The sequence below is a fragment of the Zonotrichia leucophrys genome, chromosome 10 (assembly GCF_028769735.1).
Source record: "Zonotrichia leucophrys gambelii isolate GWCS_2022_RI chromosome 10, RI_Zleu_2.0, whole genome shotgun sequence".
Lineage (NCBI taxonomy): Eukaryota > Metazoa > Chordata > Aves > Passeriformes > Passerellidae > Zonotrichia > Zonotrichia leucophrys.
Genome location: NC_088180.1, coordinates 3,834,581 through 3,861,477, shown reverse-complemented (window position 1 = coordinate 3,861,477; position 26,897 = coordinate 3,834,581). Strand labels below are relative to the sequence as shown.

At 52.1% G+C, this 26,897-nt stretch overlaps 1 protein-coding gene across 5 annotated transcripts in view; it reads right to left on the bottom strand.

Annotated features, from left to right (window-relative positions):
- The window catches only part of LINGO1 (leucine rich repeat and Ig domain containing 1), a 155,340-nt gene extending 131,555 nt beyond the window's left edge, over positions 1-23,785 (bottom strand). For 3 of the 5 annotated variants that reach the window (XM_064721941.1, XM_064721943.1, XM_064721942.1), the window contains exons 1-2: positions 23,540-23,773; positions 8,790-8,958 (exon numbers count right to left, since the gene is read on the bottom strand). The gene's annotated coding sequence lies outside the window, so the exon portion shown is untranslated. Of the gene's footprint in view, positions 1-8,789; positions 8,959-23,539 lie in introns of all 5 variants that reach the window. The other 2 variants (XR_010441538.1, XR_010441537.1) reach the window with 1 other exon arrangement.
- Positions 23,786-26,897: the final 3,112 nt, after the last annotated feature.

Below are 26,897 nucleotides of genomic sequence, written 5' to 3'. Positions count from 1 at the left end.
TGAGCCTAATTCTGCATCTCCAGCTGACATTCAAGGGTTTTGGAGTTACTCTCACATTTCAGGGGGATAAATAATCTTGGAGGGCAGGGGTTTTTTTTTCAAGGTTCAATACCCAGAGAAGGAGTTTCTCCTTCCAAATGCAGATAGTCCCTGAGAGAAATAATCCCATGGGAAATAATCCAGTACAAAGAGGGTTTATTGTATCTTTTCACAGAGTCTTTCTCACCAACAATTGACGAGTTCATAGGTACCAATATCCATTAGAGGGTTTATTTTATTTCTTGTTAGAAAATAAAAAAGGCAGAGCCTAAGAAGAGTAAAACCAGCCACAGAGACTGAAGACTGACAGGAGCTGCCTGGCAGACAGTGAGTGAAAATGCTCTGACAAGATGAAATGTTTTTTCTTTCATTGAAATCACTCCCTTTCCGAATGACTAATACACAGCTATCGCACCATGGATATTTCCAGAGTGATGAGATGTTTTTAAAATATCTCACTGTGCCTCAAAATATCTCACTCTGGCTCAATAGATCATCCAAAACACCACCCACGGAAATCATAAATAAATAGATACTATAGTGTTGTAAAAGAGCAGACTGGCCAGGGCCAGGGCAGCATCCTTCATCGGGAGTTCAATGAGGCCACTGAAGCCCTCCCCTCGGCACGTGGCTCCTGCAGCCAGGCTTTGTGGAGGTGGAGACACCGAGCCCTTGCAAAGGGAGCTGGGCACCTCCTACTCTCCCAGCACCTCCACAAAGCTGTCCTGTACAGCTCCTTGATGACACAGATATCTCCTTCAATGAGCAAACTGGATATAAGAGCTACAGCGGACTCCACGGTCCACTCAACCGCCCACACTCAACAGCACAGCGGCCACCAAGAAGGCAGGTGACATTCCCTGGCACATGGGCCACCCCTGGAAATCCATGTGCCCTCTTGGGGACCCCCACTGCCTACACAACAGCTTCAGAGCTCAAGCTGCAGCAACCAGAAACACTCCCTCCTACTCCCTGCCCCAAAACACATTGCTCCCGTCAGGAAAGGGACACCCACACGCTGGGCACAGCTGGCACTGGGTGACGTGCTGCAGGGGGTGACTGCCAGCCCAGCAGCCTCCACAGCCCTCATCCTGGGTGGCAGGGACCAGCCCAGCACAGCACCCACTGCAGAGCCAGGAAATCCCCTTCTCCTGACAAAGGGATTGGACCGAGCCAGGAAGCTCCTGCTCTCCTGACTCCAAGGGATTGAACCAAGCCAGGAAGCTCCTGCTCTCCTGATTCCAAGGGATTGAACCGAGACAGGAAGCTCCTGCTCTCCTGACAAAGGGATTGAACCAAGCCAGGAACCTCCTGCTCTCCTGACAAAGACTCCGAGGGATTGCAAGGACTGAAGGGTTGCAAAGCTGCCCCCAGGCAGCTGATTTTTTACACATTTGGATGCACTTGCTCCAGGCTTGGAGAGGGAAAAAAGCAGCAAAATGGCAAGAAGAAATCAAGGAGCAGGGCTGACTTGCCTTGCATGTGCTCCAACCAGTCTGTGTACAGAGAGGGCTCATCCCAGATCCCCATGCCACTATCCTCCCCGAAGGGAAGAGATCAGAGTCCATCCCAGGCTGGGATCCCAGTACAAGGACAACTCTGCTTGGTAGTTTAAGCAAAACTCCCAGAGAGTTGGAGTGCAGACTTATTTTTGAAAGCTCCCTGGATCCTGATGCACACAGCTTAGATCCAGCCCAAGGAGAGCTGTGACTCTCAAAACCTCAGCCCAGCCCCAGTTCACTCTGCAGAAGCTGAGTGTCCTTCTCTTCCCTAGGCATCACTCAGGCATCACTCTGTTTTGCTGATTGAAAGCAAAGAGAGCAAATCATTCTGAGGAACTGAAAATGGGCTCTTTTGCTTTTCTCAGCAAGATAAGAAAATGGTTCAGATCACCCAGCCTGTGCTGCTCCTGAGTTGTTTCCTCATTAGTGGCATTTACTGAAGTACATTTTGAAACTTTGGGTGATGAAGCAGCTTTTCAGAATAGGAGCTAGAATATATCCTTTGGAAACCACAGACAGTCTGATACTTGTAGTCTTCTTTTCAAAAGGGCTGAAGCCACTTGTCCAGCACAGCAGGAACTGGTAGATTCCCTGGGTTCAAGGAAGGAAAACGCTTTGCCACAGAAATTGTACATAGAGCATGGGAACCCAGCAGCAATGCAACGTTCACAGAGCTCTGCCAGCTCCTGTGCTTCCTGTCAACCTCTGCTTGGTTTTTCCCTAAATTTTCCCTTGTTCCCACTGGGAACAGGCAGCACTGAGAGGCTGCAGAGAGATGACAGAGATGCTGCAAAGGCAGGAGGGAAAAAGACAAGGCCCTGCATTTCCAATGAAGATAGCTCCAACATCTGTCCTCAGCCACAAATGTATTCACCCGCACAGACACACTCATCAGATGAGGCTCTAAAATATTTACTGCCCAAATATCAATCCTCATAAAGCCAGGCAGCCATTTGGGCTTGGGGAGGGGGAAGGAGACGGGGTGGGTTGTCAATAATGTCATAACCACGGGCAATTTTATGTATCTCTGGAAATGGCCAAGGAACACGCAGCTTGACAGATGTGCAAACGGGTAATGCAGGCTCCCTAGTTATGAGCATGAGGATGTCAAGAGGAATAGATGAGCAGTAACTCAAAGTATATTGGGCTTAGAGAAGTACATGGGCACCGTAATGAATGCGGGATGGGCACTGCGGTGGAGGGAGGGCTGAAGGAGGATGAGGAGGGAGTGGGATGATGGCCAGAGAATGCAGCCCCTGTAATGCTCAAGAGTGACTGAAGGGACAGTGGACTAGGCTGGGCATTTGGTGGCCTGAGTCACACTGCCATAGGGTGCTATTGCACCAAGGGAGGTGTCAGCCTGTCTGCTGCTGGACCAACCTCGAGGCTCCTTCTTCCTCCTTCACAGCTGCATCTCTACACAATCCTCTCCCACTATTGTGCCACCTTTCCTTTCCGTTGCTCTGAAACTCAAACTTTTAGCCAAATACCTATATTTGTCATCAAGAGTCAAAAAAACCCTCACCAAGGAACCAAATTATGTTTCAATTTTCATCTCAGCAGAACTACAGCTTTTTTTTGCCTTCATCTCCAAACCAGAAAACAAACCCGACACCGCAGCAAGGGCTGCCGCCGCCCCCGGCTCCCGCCTGCGAGGCGCAGGCTCTGCTCACACCTCTGACTGTGCCTCGGCCGGCATTTCCCCATCCCACCGCGGCGGGTTTTAAAAAGCAGCATCACACAGACGCGCACTGCGCCCCCGGCCGCACGCTCCCGCCCCAGAGCTGAATCGCAGCCGCACGACACCACGGAGCCTGGCCGGCTTCCAGCCTGCGGGGCTGCAAAGAACGGAAAACCAGTTTAATAGGGATGGGATGCTGGGACACTCCTGCTCAGGTGTTTGGGGCAGCACAGTGCAAAGAGGACCATTACCGGTCCCAGCTGGCCTCACTTGGCCAGCCCAGAACAGCGCACATGGACATCTCAGCTCCACTCGTTTTTCCGTAAGATTCGCCTCCTTCAGCACTTCTGGCAGTGAAATTCCCCCTCTCCCACGTCCTCCAATGCTCTTTGAAGGGACACAGTCATTGGCTGTGGTGGTGGAGCCACGCACACCCTTCCTCCCTCTCAGCTCCTGCAGAGAAGTTCATCATTTTTCCACGCCCTGGTGCTTTTGGAGCTGGGGGGAATTACTCATGAAGGCAAGCAGGCACCCCACACAGCAGCAATCACCATAAAGGTGGTTTTTCCTGTGGAAAAATCCATGAATCACTGTAAAAGTCAGTCAGGCTCAAATCAAGCCACACTACTCACCATTGTTTATTAAAAAGAATTAATCACCAATCTTTTTCTTGGCCGGTTTTATGAAATATGACTTATCCCAAGCATTCACTACTAAGTTGTAACAATATCCAGCTGCAAACATCCTCTGTGTGTGCTCTGGCAGCCTTCCCCATGGCTCATGGTCAAATGACCAATGACTGAAAAAGCTTGAATCCTGAAGGAATATTTCCTACAAGTCCCAGGCCCCAGATTTTCCCTCTGGAGATACACTGCTGGCACTGGCTGGTCCTGTGAATGCACTGCTCAGTGAAAAGTCCCACTGGAGCTGAAGAGCCCTGGAGTGTTGTCCACCACGAGGAGGACAGGGCACAGGCAGAGCAGGAGCTGACACATACACAGGGCACAGGTTCTCTGCCTTCCATAAAAAACACTCTCTGCCACCATCCCAACCAAGCCACATGCAGGCAGGTACCAGGATGGGGAGGCAGGGGCTGGCATCACTCTGCATGGCACAGCAGCTCTGAGCCAACAAGATAACCAAGCAGTAACAAATCCTTAATGAAAAAAAAAATCACTTTTTCTTTCCAAAAAATGTCCTTGTTATAATTTCTTTCTCCTGGTGGCACCCTCCTGTGCACAAGAGCTCGGCCATGACATGGTGTAAGAGCAGGAAACTTCAATGCCCACAGTTGTGAGAGCAGAAAAGAGATAATTGCACTTCTTACAGCAGCACTAACTTGGGGAAACTTTCCCTGCTAATGAGGCCATTCTGTTCAGACATTCAGCAAGATTTGAGAGGGCTGCTGCTGCTGCCAGCCCATCGTGGGTGCAGGCAGAGGGCAGGCAGGGGTGAGAAAAGCAGCCCAGGCAACCACCACCATGGTCCCAACCTCATCACTTTGCAGCTTACTGGAGCTCACTTTTCCTGACCTGGCTTTAATTTATTTCTCTTCAAAAACAACAAAAAATCTCACTACATCAGCTATTGTCTGCTCTGTCTCCTCTTGCCTCTGGCTACATGCTGGTTTCAAGGCATCTCCTGGCAGAGCTGCACCTGCCATCCAATCCTAGGCCTCTGCAAAGGATTTTCTTTCTGCATCGGTGCCCACACCCGTGCAGGTCCCGGGGAGGCTGTGGCTGGCACTGCCAGGGGCACCTGGGGACAAGTCTCTGTGTTGATGAGTGCCAGCTGCTGCGCAGGATGCCTGGGCTGCAGCAGCTGGAGGCAGAGGTAGCGATTTGTGTACTCACCTGGAAAGGCAGACATCCTCTCATCCCTTGCAGAGCTGCTGAGAAACCAGCTCCTGGCTTTTTTCCTAGGAGTTTAACATCACCATACTCCAGCTACTACGAGCAGATGCAAAATCCCCTCTCCCCTGAGTGCAGAAAACCCCACAGCAGGAGCAGAGGTGAGATAGCTCTGCAGGACAGCCAGCTTCCAGGAAAAATGCTTGGAAGGTGGCAGTTGCAGCCAGATGGGATTGCATCTCTTGTTGTGAAGGGAACCATGGACAGTGCCTGCAGTGTGGCTCTGCTTTGGCACATGCCAGGCTGAGCTGCCAGCACCAGCCTTGCTCCTCATTGGCATGCCAGGCACATGCCTCCCAGTGGCATGGGGCTGCTCTTCCTGCAATCTGTGTACCCAAGCAGCAGCACCAGGAAGGCTTGGAGAAGTACAGTAAGAGGGGAGAAAAGGAGGGATGGGAAAGAAAACCACAGCTGAGCACAGCTCAGGCTGTAAAGCCAAGGCTGGCAGTGTTGCTCCAGTTGCCTGCACGACCTTGACAAGCTGCAGGGAGGAAGAGGAAAGGCTCCAGTGGCAGCTCTGTGTGCTAACAGGGATGGGGAAGTCAGGCAGCGGACAGAGGGGTGGGTGCCATTTGGGATGTGCCACCCCAGGAAGGAGCACACCAGATGGACCAGACTGCTTTTACCTCTGTCTCAGCCCCAGAAAGGCAGCTCACAACCCACACCTTCTTTGGACAGCATTTTGTGGCTCTTGGGTTTGTTCCCATGGGAGCACATGTGTAGGAAGAGGTGAACACCTCATGTCACTCCTCTGGGACCCAGTACAAGGCAGTAGGAGGGGTAGTAAGCTCTGCCTGTGCTCCCCAGAGGGAAGGACAGCCAGCCCTGTTCTGCCAGGCAGAAGATGCTACCAACACACAGGCAGGCCCCCAAGATCACAGCGTGTGTATCTTGAGAGCCCAGAATAAATATTTAAAGGTAGAGGGGAAAAAAACCTGCTTGTCTCTGTGAGCAAGTTCTCTGTCTTTGCTCTGGGATTTGAGACAGAGACAGAAGAATGACAAAGGAGACACAGGTTTCATCAAATCATGGGCACATCAGAAGCGATGGCTTTCAGATGCCAGCTTTGCTGCAAGACAAATTCTCTCCCAGCCAGATGCCTGACAACCCCGACAGCCCTCAGGGACTGCAGGTCTGTGTTCCCTCACACACGGGGGCTGCAGTGAGCCCACCTTCTTATACCTCCCCACTCCAGCCAGGGATGAGAGCCAGGCTGTTCCCCGAATCCCTTTCCAAGCCACTAAGAGCTGGTCCTGACCTGTGGGGACATGTGACCCTCCTTGCCCTGTCCTGTGAGGATGCACAAGGTGATGGGCTCTGCATCACAGTGTTGGACAAATGTTCCCAAATCCCTGTCCCCACAGCAGAGCTCTGCCAGAGGAGCAAACCATCGTTCAGCTTTCTCAGTTCCTCACATGAGCAATGGCTGGGGGAAGGATGGGAGGTGACAGCTCTGCTCAGCTCCCAGCAGCCCTGTGCTGGGCCATCGCTCAGAGGCAGTGGCCAGAGCAGCCACAGAGAACGGGATGTTCTGTATCACAAGGCTGTCCTTAGGATGCTTTTATTTCCAGAGAGAGCTCATTAGTTCTGGTTGTGCAGGAGTTCAGGGTTTTTTTCTCCCTGTTACTAAGAGCTGGAAAACTCCACTGAATAACATCTCTGAGCACGGGTGGAACAAAGGCAGGGCATGGCGGGGAGAGGAGCAACTAAACCAGAGATAATCAAAGCTATTGCTGCAGCCTCACATCACTTACAATCTCCATCTCCTTTGGATTTCCCAGCTGGACTGGTCTCTGCTTGCCCAGCCCCACTCACCATTGTGCCAGGGCTGCAGGGCTTGGCTCTGCTCGGCTCCAAGGGGGAAGAAGATGCAGAGCAGAGTTTGAGGTAGCAGGGAACTGGGCTCAAGGCAGCCCACTGGATCAGATGGGCTGCCAGGAGCTAAAGGGACTTAACAAATTCACCAGCAAGGAGGAAGGCTCTCTCTGGCACTGTTACAGGAGGGGTTTAACGCAGGGATGCTCCAGCTGTGATGCCTTGCTGCCGTCAGTGTGGAGCAGCCGCCTCCTTACCAAGCCCTGGCACTCCTCTCCCATCACCACAGGTTCAGCACATGCTGCAGGAGATGCAGCCAAGAAATCACATAGAAACAGCAGGAGATAAGCCACCTTCCCAGATATGATCACAGGCCCCATTATCTCCTTAACCCTTATGCATTCACTTATCCATCCCAGATCTATTCCTCCTTATCTAAATTCTCCTCCTGCTCATTCCCATCTCTCACCATGGTTGGTCTCTCCAGAAGCGAGGAGGCAGCAGGAGAGCCTGATGCCCCAGGCAGCCACTCACCACAGCTAATGGGATAGGCTCTGATTGACTGGCCCCAGTGATTGAAAGTTAATAAAATGTTAAAAGCAGCCCTATAAATCACCCATGCAGGAAGTGACCTGGACAGGAGGCCTAACGAGTTAGCAGAGGTTTTATTTAAAAACCATTTGTCTGAGAAGTCCAACACAAAGAGTCAAATAACTCTTAGGAAAACAGCAGTGATGGAGCTACTGGGAGGATTAGAGCTGGCTGGATATTTACAGCCTGAGGATGTCAGTCTCCACAGTGCTAATTTGCCTCTGCTTCCCAGCTGGAGCATCCCAGCTGATCCCAGCTCAAGGTAGGGAGCTCCCAAAGTGAACCAGAACAAGGCAGGTCACAGTTCTGACTCGTACTTTTAGCTGTCTGGGTCCACTGTGACTTTCTCACAGACAGGAGTGTCATGCCCATGTCCATCCTGTGACAAGCTGGTAGCATCCTCATCTTCCTCCAGGCCCCAGCTCCTCTGCCCATGTGTGGGATCACAGATGGAGAAGCTGCTATTCTCATATGCTACTGCACACAGCTGACATTTCTGTTTGCATGTAGAAGCTTGAAAACAAGAGGTCCCAAAAATCTCCAACTCCAAAACCACCCCAGAAATCATGTTTTTGGTTTCTAATCCCAATTTCCACTCCTCTTCCATGAATACTGATTTTGTACCCATTAGGAGGGCAGCTGGGCCACATCAGCCTCAGCCCCTGCTCACTCCCCACAAGCTGAGCTTTACTTTTTTAACTTTAAAAAAACCCTACTGCCAAATACAAGGAACAGACAAGGGTGTTTCCCTGGGAGAGGGACTTGGCCCCCACCCAAATGCCCTGCCCCAGCCATTCCTTACTCTCTCATCACAGGAAGCCTCCAATACCCCAAAGGCCTTTTACAGCTGGGAGGAAAGGTGGCCCGTGCCTGGGAAGCCTCCAGAGCATCGTTAAAAGGAAAATTATACACAATTATCCTCAGGAGGTACATCAGGGAAGCAGAGGCAGTCACAAGGCACCAGTCCCACCCAAGCCTGGCTCCTTGCAGCAGCAGAGTAGTTTTTAAAACTATGAGCAAATTCCAATGGGATACAGTCTGCAAGGAACAGGCTTCACCAGAAGCTACCTCATCTTCAAAATCAACTTTTAATTGCAAGAGAAGTTCCTATCCCCAGGCCAGCACCTTTCCTCCCAGCAAAACAAGGGGGAGAAGAGTAAGTAGGGGATGCAACAACACAGCAACAACCTGATTGCACTTGAATTTGCCAAGTGAAATTGGGTTGCCTTTGCTTTTCACAAACATCCTTACCTGGGAGGGATGCAGAGGCAGGGTGCAGGTGCAGCTGGTTCTCCTGGCCAGAGATGAGCACCTTCCAGGGGGCAGGGAAGCCTAAGAGTGCCGGGGGGCTGTGGCTGGGAGGCTGCTCCGGTGGCTCTGCGGGCACTGAGGGCAGCTCATGGCTCCAGGGCACAGGGAGCTGTGGGTGGCAAGGCACAGAAGGTGTCAGTCAGGAAACACACACCAAGCAAACCCAACCCCACAGAAAGGCTGACTTGGAAGTTAGGAAGGTGAAGAACTTAATATATTGATATTTTTCTGTATTGCTCTTATTTCCCCACCTCCCCATCATCAAGGAGAGGAAACCAGTGGGATCTGCTTGGATCTGGACACTGAGCAGATGTGGATACCTGAAGAGGTCCAGCACGGCCCAAGGGGCTCCTGCCAGGCACAGAGGGATTCTTGGGAGCACTTTCCCAGAGGGTGTTGTATGCTTCCAGCACCACTAGTGGGGAAGGAGAGGAGGCACAAGCTCACCTGGGCAAGCAGCCCTGGCCTGTGCTGATGCACACAACCATGAACATGCAAGGGAAGCACCCCCCAGCTCAATAGGCCCAGCCAAAGAGTCTCACAAGACAAGGGGAGCTCTTTCCATTCCTCACAAGTCAAGGGGTTCCACTGGCACCTAGGAAAAGCTAAGAGAAAGCAGGTCCTTGACCCACCAATCTGTGACCACTCCTCCCAAATTCAAAACTGAAAGGGAAGCAAGACCCTTTGCTGATGGAGTGGTACATCCAGCCATCCTCTAACCAGCTTCAGCTTCACATGCAGCACTCTCCTCTCCAGCAAGAGTTTCATTTAATACATTTATTTAGTGGTGAAGTCCCCAAGGCAGAACTCACATCCTCTTTTTGCGTCTCAAACAGTTTTGAGCAGTCAGTGTTTAACAAATTAATAATAATGTGATGGCATCTTGAAAAATAGACTGTCCTGTCCTCAGAAAAGGGGCCACATTTCCCAATTACTCCAAAGGGCACTGCTTCAGACCTCACTGAGCAAACGGCATTTCAGTGCAGCCACCTTTTAATGGCAATGATGTGATCCTGCTACGGCTGCAATCACACAACTGCTAGGGTTGAAAGGGACCCCTGGAGGTCACCTAGTCCAAGCCCCCTAATTAAAATAGACCCTTAAAAATTATTAAAAGCACTATTACACATCTCCCAAATGACAGTATTACTGAAAACACAACGGAATAATCCCCACCCTGCCAGAGGAAGGTGAACAATGCCAGGGTGGGTGGGCACAGCAGAGCAGAGCCCCCTGAGCCCGCAGGCCCCGCTGTCCCCACAGCACTGGGGGCCCATTGGGACCCAGGACCAAACTGTGGGCCACAGGGACAAACCCATCCCTGCCACCTCCTGCCCACCCATCAACTGGTGACATCAAAGGTCACCACAGGGACCCTTCCCACACTCACCCCATGCCCCATGGAGGGAAAAACAGCTGTGGAGGTCGCAGGCATCTTTTATGGAAAATCCTTTCCTTAGGATTTTTCCTCCTGAGAAGCTGAGAGACCTCAGGAACAAAATGTAAACGCTGATTATCTGCTGCTGTGGAATGCAACAGGTGGATGTTTGATTGGCCCATGTTAGATGTTTGTAATGGCCAATCAAAGCCCAGCTGGCTCCGACAGAGAGCCGAGCCACAAACCTTTGTTATCATTCTTTGCTATTCTATTCTTAGCTAGCCTTCTGATGAAATCCTTTCTTCTATTCCTTTAGTATGGTTTTAATGTAATATATATAATATAATAATAAATCAAGCCTTCTGAAACATGGAGTCAGATCCTCGTCTCTTCCCTCATCCAAAAACCCCTGTGAACACCATCACAGGGGTGCTGGCCCATTCCCCCGTCCCACAGACTGTGGGAGCCACACTGACCTGTGGGTGCAGTGTCACCGTGTCCCCGTGCCCACGGGCTGGCCCTCACACCCACATGCACCATCCAGCATGGGGGACAGGTGTATCCCACCTCCACCCATCTCCACACTGCACAGCATGAGGGCAGGGGACAGGAGGGGTGGAAGCAAGTTAAAAACACCTCTTAGCTCAGGTATTTTTTAGCAGTCATCCCCTACCCAAGGTCTGCCATCCTACCCCAAGTTGGCAGCTAAGCTCAGCATCTCTCTGTCATGAAAAGGATTCACGAGGTTTGCGGTGGAGGCTGGCAAATATTTGCCAAGGATTCTTCCAAATCTCCAAGCCCACCATGAGCTCGCTGCAAATTTGTTTGCTGATCATGGTCCTTGGACTAATTTGCAAATGGAGAGCAAAGAAAATGCAGCTGTACTGTGCAGGGGAAGATGAACAAGCAGGATCCTATTCCATGGGGAAGGCAACCCCACCGACCCTAACGAGGGCTCATTAATTAACACCTGCAGCACTGGTGCAACGCCCAGCTCCTGATGCTGATTGTGGCCAGGGAAGTGATGTCTCAGCATCACCAGGCAGCACCAGGGAATGGGAGGATGCTGCTGGGGATGGCAACAGCAGCACCTGCAGGCTGTAAGACCAGTGCTAGCCCCAGTCTGACCTGTCTGTGTGGCAAGTTGCAAAGAGGTGCTGGGAAAGCATCCTCTCCCCTTCCCTGCTCCCTCCCCAGAACGGTTCCAATCAGAGCTTCTCCTGTGGCTTCGCCTCTGATTTTGGCACCTCACCAAGTTCCAGCCCAGGCCAAGCACACTGCTAATTAGCTGCACTAATTAATCATAGTTTCCATTGTTTATTCTTTTGTTCTTGCACAAAGGCCCATGCTGCCCAGTTTGGTGAGCTGCCATGGCATTCATGGAGCACCAGCACAGCTGGTGGGGCTGACCCCAGCCAATGTGGGTCACTGGCTGCTGGGCTCACTGCTGGAGACCAGAACAGAGCCCATCCCTGGTCCTGCTGGAAAGTGAGTGAAAAGCCAAAGCCATCAATTCTGGCCTGACACAGTACAAGATTCACAACCCCTCTCACTCTTCCAGCCTGGAATTCCTCATGCCAGCACAGCTCACACCACATTTCTGAAACTTCCAGGAGCCCAGGAGCTGCTGGTGGGTCATTTAGTCCATTCCTCCTTTGGGAACTGGGATTTACTGTGCCTAAAGCATGCCCAGTCATCAAGCCTGGCCTCCAACATCTCCAGCAAAGCCAATTCCACAGCTTCCCTTGGCTTCCTGAGGCTGCTGCCACCACTGTCAGGACACAGTGGGGGCTGCAGTTCACTTGCCACCATCCTTGATCTCTCCTGCAGCCATCAGTGCCACAGCCCATTCCTCCTCTCCGCAGCCATGGGGATGGCTGCCTGGCTGCCACTCCATCAGATCCCCCCAGGAGACACCCCACACTTGCTCCCAGGAGTGGGCACGGCAGGCAGAGCTGGCACACAGCCCCAGCACAGAGGCAGCCATCCATCCTCTGCCCAGCTAATCCCACCGAAATCCTGCCTTTGTGCTCATCACATCCACTGCCTGAGCATTAGGCACCCGCCGAGCCCGAGCTAATCTCCAGAAAGCTCCCTCACCCAGGGGGGTTCCCCTTCCCTTCCCTAGGCAGCCCTGGCACCCCAGAGGCACGGGGGGACAGGAGGACAGGCTGGCTGTGACTCCTTGCCAGAGCTGGCATGCTGTGCTGGGAATGAACCCAACAACCACTTTGCTCGCTCCCTCTTGTCAGGGAATTTTTAACCAGGTATTCTTTGCAAAAAAAAAAAAACCCAAAAAAAAACAAGGAGGGGAAAAAAAGAACTTTAGTCCAAGGGAATCTGTGTTGTTAAACACAGAGAAATCCAAGTCTGAAGTCCAACAGAGGCCAAGGTTTCTGGGCTTTGACACAGCTGACAAGCTAGAGCACAATGAGAAAATATGCACACAGAAATAGCAAGGCAGGATAAAGGATTTACTGCTCCTTTCACAGAAAACAAAAGAATAGGCTTAAACACTCCATTTAGGAGTGGTAAAAAAAAAAATAAAAGAAAGATAAAAACCAGATCTGCAGGAAGAATATTTGAGTACAGGATTACCAGGAGGTGAAGGAAAACCAGATCCTGCCTGTCCTGGGTGCAGCAGGGCAGCAGCATCCCCAGGGCCCCTCTGCCCAGGCCCAGCAGCATCTTGCAGTGAGCACACACACAAAACACCAGGTCTCACCTCAGGGCCACCCAGCCAGTTCTCTCCTGCCCTGGGTCAGAGCATCCCAGCACAGCCCACATTCCAGCTGTCATGCCAACATCTGCATGGTCTTGCCTCTGGAGCATTTCTCCTGGGCTGATTCTGGCTGTAGGATTGCCCTCTTCACTCAAATCCCTCTCCAGGGTCCCCTTCCCCAGTGCCAACCACCCCAGCTAATGAGGCTGAGGCTCCCTGCCTTTCAGACAGGCTTTTCCATGACAGGAAGGCTCCAGGCTCTTGGCTGCCCTTCCTTCCATAAGGAAGTGATCCCAGAACACCTCTTGGGACCTCAGCTGAGGAGGCCTGATGGAAAGAGAGCTAGGACTGGCAGGGGCTTTGGAAACAGCTTCCTCCCATCATCTCTCCAGGTGTGTACTCATTGAAGAGGGAAGTTTTCAGTTCCCTCTAAGTTTCCTCTAACTTGTGATAAAAGAGAAACTCTTTGGAGAACAGACAGGAACCTAGTTTCCCTGATGAAAGCACTGCAGTGGGATTTTTTGGGTTTCTTTTCTTTTGAGTAGCATCAGCCAGAACAGAGCTTTGCAACCAGGCAGGCAGAAGGTCCTGCCCTTTCCATGGCAGGAGCCCAAATCTCCCAGCTGGAGACCAGGACAGAAACCAACCCTGGTCCTGCTGGGAAGTGAATTAAAAGCCAAAGTCATCAATTCTGGCTTGAACAGCATGAGATTCCCAAACCCACTCACTCCATCAGCCTGGAATTGCTCATGCCAGAGCAGCTCAGACTGTCTGTGTGGAACTCCCAGGAGCCCAGGGGCTACTAGTGGGTTATTTATCCATTCCCCCTTTGGAAACTGGGATTTACTGTGCCTAAAGCACACCCAATGGCTACGGTCAAGCCTGGCCTCCAACATCTCCAGCAAAGCCAATTCTACAACCTTCCTTGGCAGCTTACAAGCTGCTTAATTGCCCTGATAGTTATGCATTGAGGGGTTTTTTTGTAAAAAGCAGCTGATTTCTCAGCAGCAACAAATACTTGGGAAAGCTTTCTCTCTGGCAAACTCTCTCTATTGTTCATCTCTTTCACATAAAATGTTCCTAATGAAGAGGGAAAGCAGGATCTTGGCTTCTTTCAAAACAATCTGAAATATTATATTAAAAACATGCGCTGAGTGTTGACATATTTAGCGCGTTGCTTTATAAAACAAATTGCCCGAGCTCATTCAGAGCTTGACACCATTCAGACAACACAGAAATACATGACTGGGAGGATACCACTGCAAGAAGTGCCACTCTGGGGAGCTGTGGAGCACCTTGGAGCAGCCAGACAGTCTTGACTCCATCCTAGTGAGAACTGGAAGCCACCAGCATCATCATCCCCTAAGAGAGGGATGCACAAGCAGCACCCAATATGCTAATGTGACAACTAAAGCAGGTTTCAGACCATGAATCCTCCCCACACAAACCCTCAGGTCTTCATATAGGCATCTCCAAATATCCAAGGCTGGGAGGACATGGTATGTACAAGTCTCTCACAGCAATGGATCTGTGCTGTGGGAGCAAAGCTCAGTGTCTCCCTCAACACACCAAGCCAAATCCCTTGGAAGTAGGAAGCTGGCTGTGGTGGCTGGCCAGGTTTCTCAGCACACCTGGCATAGGCAGGGTCCCTACAGAGCCCCCTCCTCTCCTGCAGTGTCTTTGAAGTGCTCCAGGCTCTGCTGCAACAGGATTTTTCAGACATTAAACTGATGCTCAGAAAGCAAACAGACCTAGAGAAAGCTTTCATTACAAGGCTGGTTCATGTCCAAGAGCAGCCCACGGGCCAGCTAAGATAGGCAGTGGTGCTTTAACAGCCTCTCACCAGAGGCCAGTGTGAGCTATGGCTCCCTGTGGGCTCCCAGTCCATGCCAGCTCTGCACTCACTCTGCAGGAGCAGGGCAGGAGGAATGAGCAGGTTTTATGGCACATTGGCTCTCCTCCAGGGACCAAAAGCTTTGATGCTGACAAAGCCACTGCATCCTCTCCTGCTGTGAGGGTGCCCAGATATTTCTGGGTGCATCTGGAGATGCTGCTGGCCTCTGTAGTGACATGACAACCACCAGCATGATCCCTGCCTGCTGTGGGTGGTGGTCCTGGGGGATCACATCTTCTCCTCCAAGCAGGAGAACAGCATCTTAGGGGGTCTGAGCACAGGGCAGGGAACACTGCAGCCATAGTGTGTATGGAGCATGTTCAGGTTTGGTTACCTGTGACCTAACTCCATCTGCAGTGTGGGCAGCTGACACAAGGGCCTGGTTCCCCAGGACAGGTTGGTGCAGAACCAAAGGCAACTGCTGCCCCACGCCAGAGTGACACTAAAACCCCCCAAGCAGGGCACAGACCCTTGGAAAACCTGGTGTGCCTCAACCTCCTTTAACTCTGGACCCCAAATCCTCCAGGAAGGTCCAGCAACTTCTCATGACTTCCACCATCTCCAGTCCTCCTTGGGTTTATCAGCACCAGTGAGTGGACAGGCTCCCTGCAGCAAGATCCACTGAGCACAAGGCATCACAGCAGATCAGAGAGACCTGGGGCTCCTCCTCATTTATATTCTCCTCCAGCCACAGCCTTCAACATGGCTGAGGAAGGCAAGGCAAGACAAGGCCTACAGAGAATGCCTAAAGATTATTTCTCTCGGATTCCAATTTATTTTCCATCATTAATGTCTTTGAAAGCCCAACACGTCCTGCAGACAGAAAGAGCATGTTAAATGTGCACGTGGTGGAGCTGCAAAACTGCGGTGAACACGTGCCTGGCACAGGTACCCATCCCACCAGGGAGATCAGCACAGCCAAGGAAAGGCTTTGCTGCCAGAGAGCATTGCCCTTGCTCAGCAGAAGCTGTGGTAGAAGCCACTTTTTCCCCGCAGAGAGATCCCCACCATGCACCACTTGAGCCCAGAAAAGCAAGAGCTTCATTTGGGAAAGCAGAGGTACCACCAGCCCCAGTGCTGAGCATTGCACAGTGGCAGAGAGAAGGCAGGGCTGGGGGAGAGTGACTTGCATGAAGGATGTGAGGAGCTGGAGTCTTCTGTAATGGAGAGAAAATTGCTTTCGCCAACTATCTGCAGTTTTAAAGCAATTACATTTGGGGGGAAGCCGAGAGCATGTCTGAGCGCTCCGCGCGTGGCGGGCGTGTTTTGAAATACAAGAACCAAGTCAGGAAAAAATAGAAAAAGAAAATGCCATTTAAAAAAAAATATTTGATGCAGTAGGCACTGAGAAGATAAAGTATTTATAACTCAGGGAGGGGACAAATACTGGAAGCAGCCACACATCCCAGCAATGGGACAACTGAGAGGAGGTGGGGCAGCTTGCTCCTATCTGTGGTCCCCTTCCTCATGAGAATGAGAAATCTTCCTCGGGAAGGATTTCCTCTGAAAACACAGCAGCTGAGTGCAGCCTGGTCCAGTAGAAATAAATAAAATTTGTTTTAATTGAAGCACTGCTCACCCTCCGCTTCATCTACCCATGCAGTAGGGACAGTCACAAAAGTCACTGCAGTGACATCAGGGTCAGGTCTCCATGGGCTGGGAATGTGCTGCCCTCAGCCAAAACATGGAGCTGCCTTAATACTTCCCCTCACGGACCTGCAGGCTGATCCAAAACCCAGCAAGCACCCAGCAGCTACCGGTTAAAGCCTTTTCAGAACCAGAGGCAACAGCTTGATTTGGCCACAGATAAGAAGCTCCTTCAAGCTGTACAAAATACTGCTGATCTTCCCTGCAAGCCATCACCTTTCACTACCATCCTTCTCCTCTAATCTGCTGGAATTAGGAAGGATCCCAGGCCATAAGCACATCTCCTCTAATGACCAAGGTGGCAGGGCCCGAGCTGCCCTGAACCCCAGAGCTGCTGCACTGACTGCTGCCGGCACTGCTCAGACATCCAATTTATCAGGAGGCTGTCCCTTTTGCTTTCTGGCCACGCGCCTTCCCCTTGTCTTTATCTGCTCTGGGGACAAGTGTGGGAAGCGGAGAAGTGGCATCCAGGGCTGCTGGTGACAGAGTCCCTTTTCAAAGGATGTTGTTCAGCTGTTATTACCAACTCTCGCCAAGTGGAATTGAGACATGAAGTAGATTTGTGCCCAAGATAATGGCGTTTATTAGACAAGCTATTGAGGAGAAAACAAAAGCTAACAGTGGAGAGCCACTAAGAGCAACGCCTAAAGAGAATCCATCACGAATACAAAGAGAAGAAGTGCTAATAGTTAGTGCTTCCCATCAATGATTTGAAACCTCAAGCAGTCCTTTAACGACTCCAGGAGAGTGAAGGTTAGTGTCACCCAGCAAGAGGTGACAAACAGCACCAAGGCATCCACGCCCTCAAACAAAGCAGCATCCAGCCCCTTCTGCTCTGGTCAGATGTGGCTGAGCATCTCTGCCCCCAGGGTGGCAGCCCTCAGCTTGTCCATGACCCTTCTCTTCACCTGTATCAGCATCACATAACATCTACAGCCCCCCACATCCTGACCTCAGCAGGATGGCAAGGAAGGAGAATTCCATCTCTGCACACCCCTGCAGCAACCAGGCCCCTTTTGGTAAATCCTCCTGGGAAACGCTTTGAAAATCATGGGTCCATCCAGATTTTCCTGTTGGAGACCATCCCCTTCTTTCCTCGCCAAAGGAGACGTGCTCCTGCAAAATCTTCCAAAAAAAAAAAAAAGCATTTTTAATGGGAATGAAAGTCTTCCATAGGATCTTCACTGGCATGTTGGTTCACTGCCAGGCACCCCAAGCCCTTGGTGAGATTAGCTGGAGCCTGGCACAACATTCACACCCTGAGGCACAGCTGAGATCTTTCGGAAAACGCAACAGAGATCATGGCTGCTAAACAACAGCTTGTCTGGGTCTTTGACAGATTTCTACTTTCCAATTTCCAGCCCAGACAAACAATATAGGAAGCCCCCAAATCCCCAGCTTTGAGATCACCAATTGAGGCTAGCCCAAAGAGATCACCAATTTCACACTCTTCATCCCGACCCTCCTCTCCTTTGCTCAAGGGCTGGGCTGGGGCAGCAGCACAGGGTGATGTGGAGGAGGGTGAGCCAGGCAAGAGCATGAGGGCATCCACACAGCCCAGAAGCTGCTGAGAAATTTATTGCTTGTGACACGCTGTCAAAGCGAGGCGCATCTCATTAGTCAGAACCAAAGCAAATGAGAGGGCTCCTCAGCCAATTAAAAATTAAATAAATAAGGAAGGGATGCTCCGTGGGGCTCTCCACCTCCCCTTTGGCCCTGCTGGTGAGTGGGAAACCCAAGGCACAAGTCAGAGTCACAGCTTTGTCCCCTTCCAAGATGGTGAATTCCCCACTTCCAGCAAGCAGCTGGGAGCAGCCAGTGACCACCACAGCCTTGCTGGATCTGGCACAGCCAGATGGAAAACAACAAGCTTGAGGAGCCACACCTGACACTCAGGGAGTTGGAAAAGGAAAGACTTCCTTTCACAGCCCCTGGAGCATTTTGTTTCCCAGCTCTTGAAACGGATCTCATTGACTCCTCTGAGTGTCATTCTCTGCTAAAAATTTCTATTTTTAACAGCTTTTCTTTTTTAAATGACGTGGTTTTCCTTTGAGGGTTAAGCTGAGCAGGCACATGATTTTTTTTGTTGTTTTTTCTTTGGTTTTTTCCTCCAAGATTTATCAGCCATTGGAGGAGAGGGCATTACAACTCTTCTCCAGCTTGACGGCAACAACAACCCTCTGGAGTCTCACACTGCCCTTCTCCACACCTCCCTGCAGCATCGAGGAGGGGGAGAGCCCATCCCAGACCCCCAAAAAGAGGTGAAGGGACCATTTTGAGCAGGCACTACAGGGCAAAGTTCAGTTTCCCCATCATCAGCCAGACTGAAATTTTACAAGAGCACAGAGGTGCCTGTTGACAGCAAACATCCCAGCTCACCACATTCCAAATGGGTGCTGGAGGAACCTGAGGGCTGCAGACAGACACATGGGTGTTGGATGGATTGGTGGGGGCACCTGAGCAGAAAACAGGGGAGGCAGCCTGAGAAGAGCCCTCTCTCCTCCACCCATACAGGACCCAGCGAGGGAGGGAGTAACCCTGAAGGATGCCACGCCCAGGAGAGACCCCAGCTCAGGGCAGACAGGGACACCCACTCTTCCCACAGCACTCCCAAAATGTACCCCTTAAAAACAGCACAGACCTGAAACATGAGCTCAGGCCAGCAGCATTTCCCAAATCAAACAATAAACAAGGAGCCGTTCCTTGCAGGTTTCCCTTACGCTGCAGGTCCAGATTAATCCCCACAGTAAACACAAAGGAAGAGAACCACCCTAAGGGGGATGCTGTCTGTTTAAAGGCACAAATGGATGGTAAAAGCAGACAAAGAAGCTGAGCAGAGGCATGGCAAGTTTGGGAGCAGGAAGGGAGTGGGGAGAAGCCCATGGGCTCTGGTGTGGGAAGGAAGAGCAACGGGAATTCTGCCAGCCATGCCCAGCAGACCCTAACCCCTGGAGCCATCCTGCAGGGTCTGTCACGCTGGCAGGAGGGGGCATCCCCTCACCACCCCAAAACATCCCAGCCCAAACAAGCTCCTCCCTCCTAGTGGTCCCCAAGGCCAGGCAGGTTGGTTGGGGCTCTCAGGATACAGGCAGCAAAACAACACTTCCCCTTATGGAAAAGGGCCACGACCCTGAACCTAACCCCCTGTGCCCAGAGACTAATGCTGCACAAGGCTGGTTTAACAAGAAATAGACATTTGAAGCTTAACAGCTCTTACCAGCAGATTCCCCCCTCTCATCCCACTGATGCTGCTTCCCATACAGCACACCCAGCTAATTAATTACAGAGCACAATCCAATCAGTCAGGCCATCCTATTGCAGTTAAAGGCATTTAAGAGATAATGCCATGAAACTCCAGCTGGACTGGCCTGACCCCAGACTCTGACACCACTGGGGGCTTGGGCAGTGCTGTTGCTCCAGCTGATGTCCCAGATCCAAACACCCCGGTAAAAAACCTTCAGCCTTGCAGTGCTCCCTGTGGGCTGGGTTTGTGAATCCCTGCTGACTTTACCAAAGATGTGCTGTCCTGCTCCACTGGCACATTGCCCCAGGGCAACCTGGGCTCGCTGCTGCCCATGGAGCACACACCAGCCTGGCTCAACACAAGCACCAGTGACAGAGATGCCACCTGCCCTACTTCTGGCTCAGAGTTTGCTTTCAGTGTGGCAGAAGGACAGATCTGAAGGCTAGATGCCCCCACTGCTGCTACACACACGCCACATAATCAGCTTCAGAGTGGCTGCCTCAGGGTATCATGCACCACTGATGTGCCAGGACAGCCTGATCCCATCACATCTCACCATGCACCATCTACCTCCCCACCACACCAATACAGAGGGGATGGCCCCTGCTCACCAACAGCAGGGACTGGAGAGGGGCTTTGGTGGCAAGTGGATGTAGGAGAGTGGCTAAAGGATGAGATGTACTACCAGCCCCTTTACTGTTCTTACAGTTGGCTCTGACATGCTGATCTGTAGATAAGATGTTCCCAGCTTTGCAGGGACGGCCTAAATTTCCTCCCTGGGCTAAAAGTGTGGGTGTTCCCTTGCTCAGCACTTCAGTTACTGGTTGAAGTTATCAGACCCCTTTGACAAAGGTGGGGGCTTGCATTAGCTCAGCCCATTTGGCCCTGAATGAACCACTGTCCTTTGCAGAGCCCCAGTAAGAGGTTCATTCAGTGGGTGTCCTCTGTTCCACAAGCAGCTTTTGTTTCTCCATCACACCCAGGTGAAGCCCAACCCCATCCACATATGGCTGGGAACCCTGCTGATTGCCAAGCTGCTCATTGAAGACGTATTAAAGGAAAAACCCATGGTGCCAGGTCCTGATCATACTCCCAAGGACTCAGTGTGGTTATGCTGCTCCACGCCAGCTGTGTCCCAGCCCTGATGTCTGATGATGAAAGTGGCTGATTCTGTGATTTACTGATCCTACCCTTGGTTAGTTTTTCCTACCCAGAGTGAGGATAAGCTCTTGGATTTGCAAACATTTTGAGGATTGTGGTTTTAATTTTTTTTTCCCCTTATTGTGTATGCAAGCTTCAAAAGCTCTTATGCCTTGATCCAAAGCCCAAAGTCAAGGCAGGGGATATATATCAAGTCTAGATATGTTCCTGTCACAGGCAGCACCAAAAGATTGTTGGAGTTTCGATGAGTGAGGGTCCTGCTCTTACTTGGTCCAGCCCATCTCCCAAATGCTTGACCTCCAAGGAGAAGCAAGGAGGAGCCTCTGCTCCCGAGTCTCACCTGCTAAACGCCTTTGTCAGAGACTCAGGCACAGTTAACTAGGACAAAGGACAGAAAGCCTCCTCTCAGAGCTGCCCTCCCTCGAGCCACAGCTAGGCAGATACCCAGCACTCCTGCATCAGGGCCAGCACCCCACAGGTCACAGCACCAGGAGCATCCACAAGGTTTTCACCCAAGCAACAGCCAACAAGTTTCACTAGTGCAGATTTGCAAAGGAGGGATGTGACTGGCTGAACTGGAGCATGGCTACAAGCAAATGGCAGCGTTCACCAAGCACAAGTGTGAAGGGAATGATGCCAAAATGACATTTAATAACTGAGTCTTCCTGAAAACAGCATCTCAGCACAACTACAAAACTCACCAAGTTTACTGAATGTCCTCTCACAGTGTCAGAAAAGGACGCCAGCAATTAGGAAGGGGGGCTAGAACATGATTGCTATAGATGAGAGAGGACCAACCCCAGACTTCTAACGCCAGCTTCGGTTTTGTGCTTTAGGAACTGAATGAGGACTGGCTTGTTGCACCCAGCCCTGAAATGAAATACAGCTAATTCATTATGTTGGACCCTAAAACAAAGAACATAACTACAAGAGCACAACACCGTGACTTCACCAGAAAAATCAGGATACCATGTTCCCTCCAAGGAGGCAGAAGAGATGGGAGCATGGTTTCTTTACAACATCTGTCCTGTGGTCCCCAGGGAATGAGCACAGAGAAAAGCTCAGCACATCTTGATAAAAAATAAAATTAAATAAAATAAGGCATCCTTCTTCCTTGTGCTGGAGTGTCCCACACCAGGCTGATCACAGGGTCTGGATATAAAGAGGTCCCATTTTGTGGTAGCAATATGGCCATTGTGGGATGCCACAGCTGGAGGAGGTTATGCGACAACAGCTACAGCCCAGGAGACAGCCCCAGAGCGCCCTGGTTCAGGAGCAATTCACTCATTCTCAGCTCTTGGATGCCCCATAAAACAGGGCACATCTCCCAGTGGCCCTGCAAGGACTCTCATGGGAGCTCACTGAAAAGCTGAGAACCAAAGTGAGACTGAAAACACATCAGCACCTCGCAGGTCACAGGACTTGAGGCTGTGCTACCAGCCTGGAGCACCCTCTCTGCTCCAAGCCCACACAACAATGCACCAGAGAAAGTTCTTAGCCTTCAGCATCCATCTTCCCTTCCCACAGCTGCAGCAGCAGGATCACTGCTGGAGCCTGCACCGTCCCATTTTCTGTACCCTGATATGAACCCTTCCAATTAAACCACTGAACTGTTCCCAGCTCAGCCTCCCATGCATGAAAACGTCCTGTTATTTTGCACCTGCCAAGAGCTGTGTCCCAGCAGATCTATCTTGAACTGACACTTGAGGATAATTAAACCTCTCTCTCCTCCATTGGCAGCGCAGCAGATAAAAGGAGAGCCCTGGGGCCCTCGAGTCGCTGTTGTGGTGGGTTGCTCCTGTACAAGTCGAGGAACGTGAGATGAGACTCAGTTTCTCAATAGAGACATGGGCAAGGGAGCAGGGGGCCAGCTTGGCAATTTGCCCTAATTTAGCAGGGGAGCAAGATTTCAGAAGCACACAGGCAGCTCCCCTAGCCGGGCAGATCCTCTGATGAACAGAGAGCTGAAAACAAAGTGTCTGGCTGGGATCAAATCAAACCACTACTGTTGCTAAACCTGGGGTATCATCCGTCATGCAGCCAGTAGTCCCTAGGGTGTGAACCCAGCTGTGATGTTCCAGGCACCCTTGGCATCTCCTCTAGCTTTAGTCCGAGCAAGGACTGGCTCCCATTGCCCCCACCAGCACCACTGGAAGCTAAGTGCCCCACAGCATCAGCCCGAAGTTGGCTGGTTTGGGAGCTAGAGGCAAGATGGGAACCTGTCACCTCACACCACACTGTGCCTATCTCCTGCGCCAGCTGCCTGAGGTTGCTGGATGCATCCAACCTCAAAGCCGAGCTTCGATCGGGGTGGTTTTGAGGTTGGCACTGAGCATCTGCCATTGCTCCGAGCTGGGCCTCCAGGAGCCCCTCGGGGCATTGGGCGGCCCAGAGCACGGCCACCCTGTCTCTGCCTGCCCCACAGAGCCCTTCGCGCCGGGAGAGCTCTTCACTCCGCGGGGGGACCCTTCCCTCATCCCAGCCCCGCTGCGAGGGGATCCAGTCCCACTTGCCGAGTGATGCGCTGCAGAGCCGCAGGTCCCCGGGGACTATGGGTGTCCCCCCCGCCTCCGGGAGGATGGATGGATGCTCTCCCCCCACCAAACCCCATGCCGGCACCCCCGATCCCCTCCGCCGCCGTTACCTGCGCGGGCTGGGGCGGCGGCCGGGCGGGACGCGCCGCGCTGCAGCTGGGCTCGACTCCCCGGGGCTCGGCGCATCCTCCGCCGCTCGGGAGGGCTCGGCCGGGCTCCCTCGCCCCGCTCCCCGCCGCTCTCCGCCTTCCTCCGCGTTCCTCTCCCGCTCACCCGCATACCCCGGGGCTGGCGGCTACTGCCGGGCTCCGCTCGCCGCCGCGGCGCCGCCACCTCCCGCAGCAGCCGCCGCCGAAGCGAGGCGCCGCGCCCCCCGCCCGCCCCCGCCTCCTCCCCGCTCTCGGCCCCGCGACTGCTTTAAAGGGAGAGCGCCTGCATTGAGGGAGCGCTGTCTGACATCCCCTCCAAGATGCACCGCACCCCCGTAGCTCTCCATCGCTCCCCGGGCGGCTCGTGTGCCATGAGGCTGAGTCCCGACAGACGGACCCAGTGATGGCCCTCGTCCCCCCTGTAGAGCCCGTTTTAGGGAGCGCGTTCGTCCACTCATCCAGAAAATTCTTATCCCACGGGCTGAGTTTGCCTTACTCCTTCCCAGGGCTGCAGGGAGTGGAGCCACCAAGGGCTCGGCACAGCAGACCCTGTCCAGGAGAAAGCTGTGAACCCCTTTCCCAAAGCTGCCACCCTGCCACACTTCTGCTTCAGATATCATCGGATGTTTTCATTTTCTCCTGTCAATATTATCCTCATCCTTATTCAAGCGGGAGCCGAGGCTTGCAGGTCTGTGGGTTTTAATCAAAACTGGAATTCTCTTCACACAGTCACTTATCTCTATTTGTCTTGCCGGAATGAAGCAAGGTGTTTTAGAGCATTTTGGGCTGTGAGTGCATCCCTGCCCCGAGCAATCTCCAGCTGCCACAGTGAGGGCAGGAGCCGGGGGCAGGAGCAGGCAGCCGTGCTGGCAGCCGGCTCAGGTGTCTAGAGCTGGGATCAGGGCGGTGGATTTGGGCTCTGCAGCATCCCACAGCCCTGATGCTCGCTGCTTTCCCGCTTGGTGTTTTTCATCAGCGAGCACCATCTGTACCAGAGCCGGCAATTGTTATGACCTTTAAGGCTCCATCCAGTGGCCACTTCCTTCAGATGCTTTTGTGTCTTACTACGATCCCAGGCACGCTGCCAAACTCTAAACGCACAATGAAGGCAGGGAGCATCTTTCCTTCAGTTTCACAAAGGAGAAACATCACCAAAAAACCTGCCCAGATGCCAGGATTGGGTCTAGAATTATTCCTGTTCCATTAATACAAGAGATGAGTGAGATAGGAAAGCACACCTGGTAGGAGGATTGTAAAATAATTAATGCATAATGTTAATAATGATCTTCTTATTCCAGCTCTGCTTATTACCACAAGCTTTGCTTGAGTCCACCATGATGTGCTGCATAAAGCAGATATCTCCTGAATCTGATTTCCTGTTTGGAGATGATCTCTAGCTGAGAAATTACCTGCTCTCAAAACTGATTAGAGTCCTCATCAACAGATTCTTCACCCATCCTTTAGGCAGGCCCTAGAATATACAGGGAATTGAGAATAATTTCATGCAGGAGGTAAAATCTGGAGTTGGCGGCTCAGCTGTGTGCCATTCCCAGTGAAAATCCAGACCAAGCAGTGATGGCAGCAGATTCCCAGCCCTAATCCAGGTGCTCTGAGCTGCCCTGCTCTAATCAGTGAAGGTTTTGCTCCTGTGCCATCTTCCAAACTGATAGAAGGTTTGCTGCCTCTGGTTCATTACCCCTTCCACCCCAAGCACTTTGGGGGGCTGTTCCAAGTGCCAGGTGCCTGCCAGCCCCTGAACAGAGACAGACTGGTGTCAGCAGGCCCTGCCTGCAGGACCAGTGTTCCCTGCCTTGGGACACTGGGACCTCTGAAGTTGCTGGCTGTGCACCATGCACCCAGCCACCCTGGAGAGAGCCTGGCATGCCAGGACCCTGCTGGCTGCCCCCCATAGATCCCTGCAGTTGCAGGCAGCTGGCTTTCTGCTCTCTTCACATGGTGGTCCAGCTCCATTTGGAAAAGCAATGAGGTATTTTTCCTCCTCTGCTTCCCATGGTTAAAAACTGTCTCATAATTTCCAGCCTACATTAGCCAGTTTAAGCCTTTTTGTTCTTGTGCCACAACAGTCTTTTAGCTTAAATGGTTCCTTTCTGTACCTGGTGTTTACTGGCTTGATATATTTATGGAGGGTAATCATATTCCTGTTTTGCCTTTCTTTGCTGGGCTAAACAAGCCAAGTGCTTTCAGCTTCATCTTACAAGACAGGCTCTCCATTCCACCCCATGTTAATAGCCCTTCTCTGCACCACTCCCAGCATGAATTCATCCTGCTGCAAGACGGGCCGTCATGGCTGTGTGCACCTCCCAGGGCTTGGCACCAGTGCCCATTCTGCCTACACTGATGCCACCCCAAAGCAGCTCCAGGCATGGTGGTGCTGCACAGCTGCTGGCCTTCCCCCCACCAGACTGTCACCTGGATGAGGTGACACTGGCAGGAGGCACTGCCTTCTGCCTCAGGCTGGCAGCAGAAATGCCAGGTGTTCCTGCACACTGAGGAGAGCTGGTTTCTCCCCTCTCTGCCACACTGCATTGGTGCACAGGTGGAGCTCTCCCACAGGGGCTTATAAACTTCCATAGCCTTAAAGGGAACTCACAGAGGACGCGCAGACTCATCCCACTAAACGCAAGAGAGAGATGGTATCACCATGCTCTGATGGTCACTAATAACTTTACCTCTCCTGTGCTATTCTCAGCAGAGATAAACTTCCAGTGTCTGATGAGCCAGAACAGAAATATCCAATGGCTTTCTGTTCTTTTCTATTTTTGCTGCAAGCTGGTTAACCCTGAAATCCAATTACTGCTCATTATTCAGTGGAACTTGCCTCTTATCAAATGGACACACTGCAGGGCTGCTATGCTGACTCCTAGTGCTAATGGAGCCACAAATTACTCCTGCCACGCTCATGGACCCATAGGTGTGAGCCTAGGGGTACAGCACTCCACACACATGCAGAGCTCCAGAATGCTCACTCCTGCATCCCTTCCTGGGGCAGGCAGCCCATTGCTGCTGAGCACACCAGCTGTGGGATAATGGGATAACACACTCCCCAGAGCTGCACCTGGCTCCCAAGACTGGTAAGGCATGGTCTTGCTGCAGTCACCCTGCCCAGCCACCCGTGGGTGCTGAGGGCCAGTCCCACTGCCCTGCATGGGCTGAGCAGGCAGCAAGCAGCCTTTAAGCTCCAGGGGTTACGTGCACAGTGTGAAATGCCAGAGGCTGATCCAGGCACGCCTGCCTCGGATTAGCCTGGGAGGCTCCGAGTGCGGGAGTCTGGCTCCCTGCATTAGCACGGGAAGCGGGC